The sequence below is a fragment of the Ptychodera flava genome, unplaced genomic scaffold (assembly GCF_041260155.1).
Source record: "Ptychodera flava strain L36383 unplaced genomic scaffold, AS_Pfla_20210202 Scaffold_35__1_contigs__length_1935909_pilon, whole genome shotgun sequence".
Taxonomy (NCBI): Eukaryota; Metazoa; Hemichordata; class Enteropneusta; family Ptychoderidae; genus Ptychodera; species Ptychodera flava.
Window position 1 is genome coordinate 602,687 of NW_027248357.1, and position 11,889 is coordinate 614,575.

At 35.1% G+C, this 11,889-nt stretch overlaps 1 long non-coding RNA gene across 2 annotated transcripts in view; it reads left to right on the forward strand.

Annotated features, from left to right (window-relative positions):
* Positions 1–9,830, forward strand: part of LOC139127735 (uncharacterized) — a 61,302-nt gene extending 51,472 nt beyond the window's left edge. For both annotated transcript variants that reach the window (XR_011551101.1, XR_011551102.1), the window contains exon 6: positions 6,901–9,830. This is a non-coding gene — a long non-coding RNA (uncharacterized lncRNA). The remainder of the gene's footprint in view (positions 1–6,900) is intronic.
* Positions 9,831–11,889: the final 2,059 nt, after the last annotated feature.

Here is an 11,889-nt window from a genome sequence, read left to right on the forward strand (position 1 = left end):
CAGATTTTGAAAAAAATCCAAACAAATGTCAATAAAAAAATCAGCCACAGAAGGTTTGTCAAAAAGAAAAGGTGAGATAGTGGGAAAAAAGAATGTACAGTGTATCGGATAAAAAAGATGTTCCTCATCAATCTTCCAGACAACCCCTTTTATCAAATGGTACACCCTGATGTATTTTTGTGTGCCATTAAACATGCAGTGTATTTTAGTTTAAGATGTCAATCAAGTTAGGTAAGGATTTGAAAGGAATAGTCAAGTTCACCACAGTTTAACTTTATCTCTTGTGTCATCATCCTTGTGTAATTGGTTAAGTTTGTAAGTTGCTCCAGATGTGGATGTACCAGCTGTTCTGGAAGAAAACAATGTTTACTTTTCCCTATAGGGTTTCTGAGTTAATGATTGCATGTTGAAATCTCTCCATGTATCTGGTGCATGGGCAAAATGTAAATATTGGTTGCATGTTATGTATTTCAGTCTATGTCAAATATTGTAAATGAAAAATCAAGAACAGTTTGCTGTGTGCTTGTAAAAGAAAACTGCCTTGCAGTTTGATTGTCTTAAAAATTATCACAGAATTAGAAAACGAAAAGAAACTAATCAAATTGCTGTAACATATTCACCCTCAGTGTCTGTAGGCCCATACTTAACTATTTTATCATTACATTCAGCTTTTTGTTGTATCTTTATCACTCTCCATGGGCCTTAGGCACACTTGGGTCAATATGTCATCACTCTGTGCCAGTCTGTGAATGTCAGTCTGTCTGTATTTTTTAGGCCCATGTTTGTTTTGATAACTTTATTTGGTATATAGGGATAACCTAGCAATACAATTTTTTTGACAAAATGTGACATGACTTCGGTGACCTTTGACCTCAAATATACATATTTGTCCATAACTCAGTAACCACAAGTGCTACACCCTTCATGTATGGTATGATGGGACACCTTATGATGCCACATATTGTACCTCATTAATTATGTGCATATCTAATTTTGAGCAAGCCAATAGAGCCAGAGGTCTGATTTTTGATATATAGGGATAACTATAGGAGAGAATTTTTTTTGACAAAATGTAATGTGACCTCGGTGACCTTTGACCTCAAATATACATATTTGTCCATAACTCAGTAACCACAAGTGCTACACCCTTCATATCTGGTATGATTGGACACCTTATGATGCCACATATTGTAGCTCATTAATTATGCACATATCTCATTCTGAGCAAGCCAATAGAGCTGGATGTCTGATTTTTGGTATAAAGGGATAACTATAGGAGAGAATTTTTTTGACTAAATGTCATGTGACCTTGATGACCTTTTACCTAAAATATATGTTTATGTCAATAAATAAGTAACCACAAGTGCTATGTCCTTTGTATTTAGTAGGATGGGAGACCTTATGACAACACACGCTTTACCTCATTAATTTTGCACACATCTAATTCTGGGCAAGTGAATAGAGCTAGAGGTCTGATGGCATATAGGGATTAATTAGCAATATAATTTTTTTTTCAAAATGTCATGTAACCTCAATGACCTTTGACCTTGATTATACATATATATGCATATCTCAATAACCACAAGTTCTATACCCTCCAATTTTGATAGGATATTAGACCTTAAGATGTCACATCTTGTACCTCATTTATTATGCGCATATGTATTTCTTGGCTGTCCAATACTGCTAGAGGTCTGATCTTTTTTCCCGATTTAGAACCATAACTTAGACATGCCTCATGTGTTTCAAATTGGGAACAACGACATAGACCTATTTGCCCATAGATCTCAACATATACACTCCAGTGATACTTCTTAATGACCACATTTCCCTGCCCCATCAAGACTAATACTCCTATTACAAGTGGGGACTGTCATTGTCAATGACTTGTTTAGTTAATGGTTGTATCACAGTATTCGATATTTCTAATTCTGTATTTTTTCCATTTTATATTCTGAATAAATACATTAAACATATTTCACTGTCTCCAGTACATTACATTTAAGTATTTTCACTTCATGCACTTTATCCCTTTCACACATGTTCAAATATCTGACCAGAGAACAAACACTAAATAGTCCAGGATGGGAGCTACAGTGTCATTGACGCTATTTTTTCATGTACAGAGCCATAACTCAGGCATATCTCAACTGATTTTATTCAAAGTTGGTACAAGGACATTGACCTATATCATACATATGCACGTCAATTTGTTTCACGATATGATCCAATATGGCCGCATGGCGGCCATTTTGTTACAATTTTTTCATGTCCTTAGCCATAACTCAGGCACGTCTCAACCGATTTTATTCAAAGTTGGTACAAGGACATTGACCTATGTCATGCGTATCCACATTGATTTGTTTTGTGATACGATCCAATATGGCCGCCATGTGGCCATTTTGTTACGATTTTTTCATGTACGGAGCCATAACTCAGGCACATCTCAACCGATTTTATTCAAAGTTGGTACAAGGACATTGACCTATATCATACATATGCACGTCAATTTGTTTCACGATATGATCCAATATGGCCACTGTGCGGCCATTTTGTTACGATTTTTTCATGTACGGAGCCACAACTCAGGCACATCTCAACCAACTTTATTCAAAGTTGGTACAAGGACATTGACCTATATCATACATATGCACGTCAATTTGTTTCATGATATGATCCAATATGGCCGCATGGCGGCCATTTTGTTACAATTTTTTTATGTCCTTAGCCATAGCTCAGACATGTATCATAGGATTTTATTCAAAGTTGGTACAACTTCAGACATTGCCCTAGACATGTCATAAATATGCATGTCAATTGGTTTCACAACCTGATACAATATGGCTGCCTTGTGGCCATTTTGTTATGATTTTGTCATGTACTGAGCCATAATTTGGATATGTATCAACTGATTTTTTTCAAAGTTGGTACAAGGACATTGACCTATCATGTCATAAATATGCATGTCTATTGGTTTCACAGTCCAATGCAATATAATGGCTGCCTGGTTGCCATTTTGTTACGATTTTTTCATGTACAGAGCTATAACTCAGACATATTTCCACCAGTATCATTCAAAGTTGGCACAAGGACATTGACCTATGTCATACATATGCACATCAATTTGTTTAACGGTATGTAGCAGTATCATGTCAATTATTGAATTTTCGTAATAAGTCTGATATGTCAAGAAATACTGCATCAAATTTCATGAAACTTGGTACAGATGTTAAGCTCACATTGCTTTAACAGTGAAAAAGACATTTATCAGTGTCAAGTTAATTACTTTCCTAATTAGAGTGATATATCCACAAATACTGCGTTAAATTTGATGAAACTTGATACAGATTTTGATCTCATAGTGTTGTAAATACAAATCAATGACACCTAGTGGTATCATTTACATATAAAAATTAATTGCTAGTTTGCATTTACATAATGGATTTTTGTTTTTAGGGTTAATGTCCAAAGTACTGCATCAAAATTTATGAAATATGGTAGCAGTGATAATCTGTCAGTGTTAGGGTAGGTTGCAAAAATGTTTGGCAGCATCCGGTCAATTAAGTACTAATTGGTTCATTTTAATGACCTATTGTAATTAGTATGGCAGCTTACATTGGTTTTATGTTTTCATAACCATGGAACTTATTTTTGGCCGTTAAGCCCAATCTGTATGGCAGTATTTTTAATCACACCTAATTGATGAAGAGGACTCTTTCCTCTCAGAGGACTTGTAATTAAAGTACAAGTTGAGACTGTGTCATTGTCAATGACTTGTTTAATCTATGTCAAACATAGAGTTAAACTTCGATGAAAAGTGAAAGTGAACCATCCAAGAAAAAACAATGTATTTGCAATGAATGAAGGAATGTATTGTTAAACATCTTATTTTGATGCTATTAACAAAGGGAATAGTGTAGTGTGGGAAAAAAGAAAGGATACTTTCATGGTGAAACCCAAAGTATCCAACCTCAACAACATTTACTGATTTTGTATGTACTCCAAGTGTGTTATAATTCTGATTGACACCATATAAGGTAAGGTCTGTGCTTTAATAGTTCCTGCATAGTACAATTGCAAATGTTCAACATATCTGGACAGACTAGCTCATTTAATCTTCATAACCTCAATTCTTGGTACACAATTTTACGAAAAGAAATTTAAATAGTGCCTGGTATTCATCAAACTGTTCACAGGCACTTTAACAAAGTGTCACATCGGTAAGCTCTCTCAAACCAGATATGAACTGAAAATGCTCACTTGGTGTGCATTAGATGTGCAAATTATAAATTAGTTAACATGAAAGTGTGAAATGACTTTCAATATTGTTATAACCTGGTATAATCGGCAATGTACATAGCATGTTTTGCCAACTTTGATATCAAGTAAAGGCAAGTATATATCCCTAATTAGGAAAGGCCATTAAATATGCAAATTAGAAATTGACTAAAATGTTCTCATTAAATATGCAAATAAGGAATTGGTTGAGGTAATATATAATGACTTTCAAGAATGTTGTATTCTAGTATCTTTAGTGCACATAGCAAGTTTTGTCAACTTTGGTCTAGTTCATTCAGATAAATATCCCGAATTAGGAAAGTACATTAAATAACCAAAGAAGAGAATTGGCTGACGTAAAAATGCTTAATGACTTTCAATAATGTTGTATTATAGTATCTCAATATATGTAGCAAGTTTCATCAACTTTGATCAAGTCCATTCAGATATATATCCCTAATTAAATATGCAAATAAGGAATAGCTGAAGTAAAATTCCTTAATGACTTTCAATAATGTTATATTATAGTATCTTCAATGTACGTCTTAAGTTTTATGAATTTTGGTCAGATCAATTTAGATATATATCTCCAATTAGGATAGTTCATTAAATATGCAAATAAGGAATTGGCTGAAGTAAAAACACTTAAGGTGGCCAGAAAGCCTACAGGGTCAGTTAAAATCTTTAAAAAAAAACAACCATTTTTCGCATGATAGTTATATAAAAGATGATTTATAGAAAAAAAATCTGAAGGCAATACATGGCAAAATATTAAAAATTGAGCAACAATATCTTATGAAAGTTACGGTTGTCTGTATTGCTAGCGAGTTTTTATGTGCCCTCCAGCAGAACAGATCGGACATGACTGTTTTTATCTCAATGGAGAGCATGTAACTTATATAGACGTTCTCTTCCGAACGCGCGCCAAACTTTCATAGCACGGCCACGACTGTGAGTCACCATGTCATTCTTCCAAGACGTATGCGCAGTGAGACGGCTCCCCTCTAAGCACACGCTCTCGTTTCTGACTTTTCAAAACAATACCAGTCAATTACTTGTCTGATAGCTTGTAATTTGGTACAAAAGTCCCGAGGGATGTTATTAGATAAATTTTCTGCTCAAGTGTTGGGAAGCCCCAAATTTTTATATTTTAGGTAATTTTCTCAGTTTGTGACCTTAAATGACTTCAACCCAGGCTATGTTGTGAGACAGTCATTAAGGCTGTGAACATAATTTTGTCATATTTGGTATCCATTTGTAGTAAAATTTGATCAAGAAAACAAAGCTGAGGTAAATTTTTTTCATTGCGGATCAATTTTTGCAACATTTCCATGTACGAATTGATGAGAAATTTGGATCCAGGATAATTCAAGATGTCGAATCACCCCCTACAGTTGAATGCATTTAACTATCTGTAACTAATTTAAGTGCTGTTTACATTCGAATGATAGCACTCACAGCATTAATTAAAAAATCCCCAACGTTGTAATTACATTTCCTGCCATCTGGCCTTATGTAAACATGATCAACAAAGGGATGGAACATTTGATATTCAGGAGGGGGTAGTGTCTAGAAGATTGATGAGGTAGCATTAATTTTTACCAGATCCCTTGTTCATTTTTTCCCACTCTTTATTTTTTCCCACTCTTCCAACCTTTTCTTTTTGCTTGTTCCTAAAGATGACTCCAGTACCTAAGTTGCAGACCTTATTTGCTTTTGTCATTCTTGTTTTTCTGGTTCAAATATTTCTTGAATGGACCAATTCAAACCGAATGTAAGCACACTGTCCTTGATGGTATTTTTCTTTACAACCAATTAATGTGTGCTGTACAATAAAACTGCCCACAACACAATAATTTGTAAAACAACTTCCTGTTGAGTCTTAAGATCATCATAGTCATAAACCACGTTTTCTTTATGGCAACAGCTTGATGCTACCGATAAGAATTTTGCGTAGGTCCGCGGAGCAGAAAGCATACTCTTGCTTGCAAGAATGCTGAAAATTTACTGTTGCTCACATCCATGGTGATGACTGCTTATACTTTATTATGATGCTGGATGTTGGTACTTTGTTGCTTGTCCACAGTCCATCATGTGCTTGTCCTGAGTGTCGTGTCCAATGGAGTGTTTTGTATTTAGCTTTATTTGTGAATCGGATTTCAGAAGTAACGCTATGTTTGATTTACATATCATGCATATCAATTAGGAAGATTGACGTCATTCGTCCCTGGTCAACAGTATGCAAATACCTCAGCTGGCTTCAGAGGCTCAACCGGCCCAGCCTAGCCAGGTGCCTGCAGGCGTCCTGCAGAAGTAGAAAATTTTGCGTATTTTTCACATTTCACATAGATACAATGCATAATGTGACAAAACAACCTCGGAGGAAAGTTTTTAAAGAATGTTGTTTTGGGCATGGCATAGACACTTTAAGTGTGAAGTCTGTGTGTCTTTTCCATCAACCCAACGTGCAGTGAATATCTAAAATATTACATGAAATGTATTTTGTCAAATGAGCAATTTGTGACATTTATTGCTTAATCATATTGAACTTGTCATGGTGTTCATTCATTTCAAATTGCTCACAATTTTAAATGCTAACTTGATTTTTTTTATGTTCTCCAGAGGGAGAAGATGAAGAACAAAGTAAACCAAACATGTGTTTGCCATTGGTAAGCATTTCAGGAAATTTTCCCAGATCCTCATGTGGAACTGTGGCCATGTCAAACAGAGGGAATTACTCTGAATGTACATCAAAGCCAGAGCAGAGGTGTGCTTCTCTAGCTGTTGTACATAACAACAGTAAAGCTACCATTGTCACTTCACAGCAATCCAACTTATCACAGCATATGATTGTGGACAAAGTTGATGAGGTTGGCATACAGGTCCAACCTCCCATCATCAGTCAATCAGTGATAACTATTCCAGCTACTCAGCACCTTAATGCAGCAATACCAAGTCATCTGGAGCTCATCAACAACATGTTAACATCGGACAACCTAAATCATTTCAACAACTGTTATCTGCACAGCCTGTGAGTAACAGTTCTGTTAATGTAAGTCGTTTGTCTTTACCAACTCCTATGATGACAGGATCATCAAATGTTGGGCCAAGAATGATACACAGTCCACTGATAACACACCCAGCCATTTTACCAATTGTACACACAGCAGTTACAAAGTCACTACAAGAGCCTGTATACAGTTCATCGATGGCTTCAGTATTCACCAGACCACCTGTGCCAGCTGCAATATTTAAACCTGTTGATGCTGTGTCAAGCTCAAATCACTCTGTGAATGAGTCATCTGTCAGTCAATCAGGTGTAAGTCACAACACTTCAGTCAAAGCAGTTCCTGTTACATTATCAAATGATACTTTAAAATCCATCACAGTAAACCATTAATAGTTAATTTATCAAATTCTGTAACAACAATGTGAACTGTAATTGTAATTATGATATGAAATTTAAAATTGCTATCAAAGAATAGTTTTAATGAATTCTTGATTCTCTCATTTGCATTTTCACAAAGCAAAAGATGCTATAAATGAAAAGTAATTCTGTCTGTTTTGTTTATGTGGATATGTACATATATTATTATTTTGCAACATTTTCTGGCTATTTCATGTGAGAAACTTTCTAGGCATATCAGAACAGTGAACATTTGAAAAAGCTGTTTGTGAAATTAACTGAGGATGTCTATCTTGGATTAACATTCAAATCCAACACTAATGCTAAAATAGAGCCGATACGTTAAAGGTGATAAACAACTTCTACTGTACTGCTCTTGCCACAGTTTATCAATGACTTAATACATATACATGAGTTCTCTTCTAGTTTTTGATGGGTCGCCAATCTTATTTCTCTGTTGCCCACCTTTCTTTCCCCAAAGCTGGGCGGCAGTGGCCCCTTCCAGCGCTCAGAATCACTGGGCAATTACTGTCACACCGTCAAATACGTTGGTCCATTCATTCGGATACAACAGTCTGGGATTTTCTGTTTTTGTGCTCTGCTATTATGTATTATAAACGTTGTTCTATGTTTTGTTTTGTGAAAGCGAGTCCCCTCAAGCATTAAAACAGATTTTCAACTCTTCTGCTTATAATGACATATTGCATTCTTTAGTGCAGGTATTACATTATACCTGCACTAATATTTTTTATGATATTTTTCTGCGGGATATGAAATAGGTCACGAAAAGCAGCTTGGGTGACTTGCAAATTCCAATGATGCATGAATATTCAAATCAACTTGCAAATTAATCAACAGGTGAGCAACCAATCTTCATTTGTAAACCCTGCAGAGCACTGATAACCTTTTTTTGACACTTTGGTTAAATGTGTAACTAAGATAATTATACATATCTTTGTTACAGTCAAGTGACTATTTGTGCTACTCTGAAGTGCAAATGTGAATGCTTAGTATTTGTCTGCTGTACTAACTCATATTTGTATGACATGCAGAGTTTTCTTAAAAATGAAATTGGAAATCAAATAATTTTTCTTGATTAGATTCAAACTCACATTCATTATCTACTCACCCAGGGACGAACTCAACCGGTTTGTTTATCCCCAGAATAAAGATGTATTTGTCATATTTTGCACACATTTAATATTTATCAGTGTATGTCATTTCTAAAAAGAAATCTACAGGCAGTTTTCCATTCTGCATCTTCATTATGCAAGTTGGAAATCAACTGAAAGAGTAAATGTGGTAGTGTCTACGCACACTTGGATATAAAGAAGTACATAGTGCAATTTTATTATCTTTTATTGTCATATTTGCCATTCACTTTTTTGTTCCTTTAAAGCAGTGAGGGTTGTTTAATGATTAGATATTATGATCACAACTTTTCTTGGAATCTATGTAGTACCTCACCAGTCTCTGTATGACTTTTACAACTGTGTAAATTTTATATTACTGGATGTTGTTTATGTCTGAAAAAATGTAGGGAACCACTTTGATAAAGTTACCATGAGGCAGCCTTGCTTAACTGGATGTTATTTCAACAAAGAAACAGGAGCAGCTACCACTGGCCTTCAAATAGTATTGAGTTGCTTCAGAGAAGTTGTGGTTTTACTCTACAAGCGATCACAGTTTGCTCTTGTATCAACATGAGTTCTTGGCCTACATCCTACTGTATGTAGATTTGTTCAGTGTTCTAATTTCCACTACGGTCTTGATATCTGTCACCGGACTTGCATTCAGTTGTCTACAACGATACATTTCACAAGTATGTATTGTAATGCCAAAGCTGGATTCGCAAGCTTTTGAGGGAGTGCACCTAGAAAATGTTGATACACAGACCAAAGCCAAAAAGTGTCAAAAACTTGTTACTAGGGTTTTTGAACAATTGTAAAAATTTGTAAATGTACTAGACAGTGATGAGATACATATTCAAAGCTATCTGAGATACTGAGATACATATTGGATAATGGTACAAATATTTCAAGCAATTGCAAAATCTGGTCACATTCTTGCAATTTGACATGAACTTACTGAAATGCCAAATATAGAGAATGCTTATAAATAAAGGAAGCTGTTGCTCATTCCTAAATGTTGCATTTTTAGCTGACATTTGCTCTGTATGTATGTGCAGATTGATCTGTATCTGTTGTATGTAAGTGTGTATGAATGTCAACGGCAAAAATTCAAGAATCACAGCATTTATAACCTTGAAATTTGGTGTGAACATGCAACCATCAGTCACAATGAGATTTCTTCAAAAAGTTTTACCGCTTAATGTTAGCACAGCCATTATACTATAGTATTCAAACAAGACAAGTTATTTTGGTTAGTGTCAAAATGATATATGTGCAAGAAAACTTCTCATGGTTGTGAACCATCGGTGCCTTCTCGAAAATTGTTAGAAGTCGTGTAGTATTCTTATGAGGACTTCATTGGTCTAAATCTTATCCCCTGTGTAACTTAAAACGTTTTGTGGTCTGAATGGCATTATACCTGTTATATAGCTTACCAGGTGGTAAGAAAAACTACAGTCCAATGCCTGTTGCTCTGCAGTTACAGTATATTGACATGACCAAGACAAACCACCACAAATGTGCATGTAACTTGAAAAGGGGTGAACATGTGGCCAACTTTATAGACTGTTACCATTAGATTGTATGTCAACCTATGGTATTTTAGTTACTAGTATGCCTTTAATAATTGTATTCATTTCTTGGTGTGCGTTTTACCTAGAGATAATTAGTTCCAGAGACCAGCTCTGGAACTGTTAGTTTTTGCTCACTCCTGTATGCCTTTAATAATTGTATTCATTTCTTGGTGTGCGTTTTACCTAGAGATAATTAGTTCCAGAGACCAGCTCTGGAACTGTTAGTTTTTGCTCACTCCTTCTTTCTTTCTCTATTTCCGGTATTACTACCATAGAACATGCTATACCCAAATTGTACCTTCATTACCCAGAATGCATTGCGACACACTTATGACGTCATCGCTCAGCTTGGACGGGTTTCACGGGCATTTCTTGTTTGTTTATTAGCTACTATAGACTATAGTCTATAGAAGCTATTGGGATGGGTATCCGTCCGGCGTCAGTCTGTATGTATGTATGTATGTATGTATGTCCGTTTGTGAGGCGTCCGTCCACTCAAATATCTTGAGAACCGCGGTACTTAATGATTTGATATTTGTTGTGTAGATGAAAAATACGATTTTGAGAAACTATGTTTTTTATTTTTTGATATTGTTGAAAATAGGCAAATTAATGCCAAAAAAGGCGTTTTTGTAAAAAATATTCATAACCGCTGGTCAGACAGCTTGTTATTTGGTATACAGGTCCCTGGGGACAACCCAACTTAGATTTGTTCAAATTGTGATGAAATATGCAAATGTGTATTTTTAAGGAATTTTTTTGTCATTTTTGGTCAAAATTTGACTTACATTGTATGTAATTCTTGTACTGTATAAACCCTATCAATTCACCCAGAAAAAATAATTAATATTATTTTAAATAATTGAATAATCATCAAAGCCAAAATAATTTTAGTGTAGAATTATCAGAAAGTTCAACTTTTTTTTGACAGTTCATAGTGAAATGCTTACCATCTTGGAGGATTAAAACATGTAAAGGCAACTTTCCTGAATCCCAACTTTGACATATTCTGAACCGTCATTTATTGTGCCCTGTATGTTATCTAAAAGAAATTGCTCAAAATAGTTTGTCATGATAGGGTGGTCAAATAAATAGAGATAGAGAAAGTTCTAATTTCCATTTATGGTTGACTTGGTAAGGATAAAATAAAAATTACTTTGAGGAAAAAAATAGAGTGGTCAATTAAAAGAGTGGTCGAAGTGATAGGGCTTTTATGGTAAAGCTTGGCTGTAAGATTCCTCACGTGCTATTTATAGCAATTATGCAATCTGTGTAAACAGTGCAATGAAAGCCTTACATGATGCTTTTGATGACCTTGAACTTGTTAAGTTTCAAACATTTGTCTCTTCAGTGTGCTTTCTCTGAGTATGTACAGTCTCAACTTATTCAACAGAACTCACTTACAATGTTAATCACAGATATCCACCTTCTTCATCAATACATGTGTCACAAAAGGTTATTCTCTACATAACACAGCAGAGCTCTGTCAACTGTTGAGTTG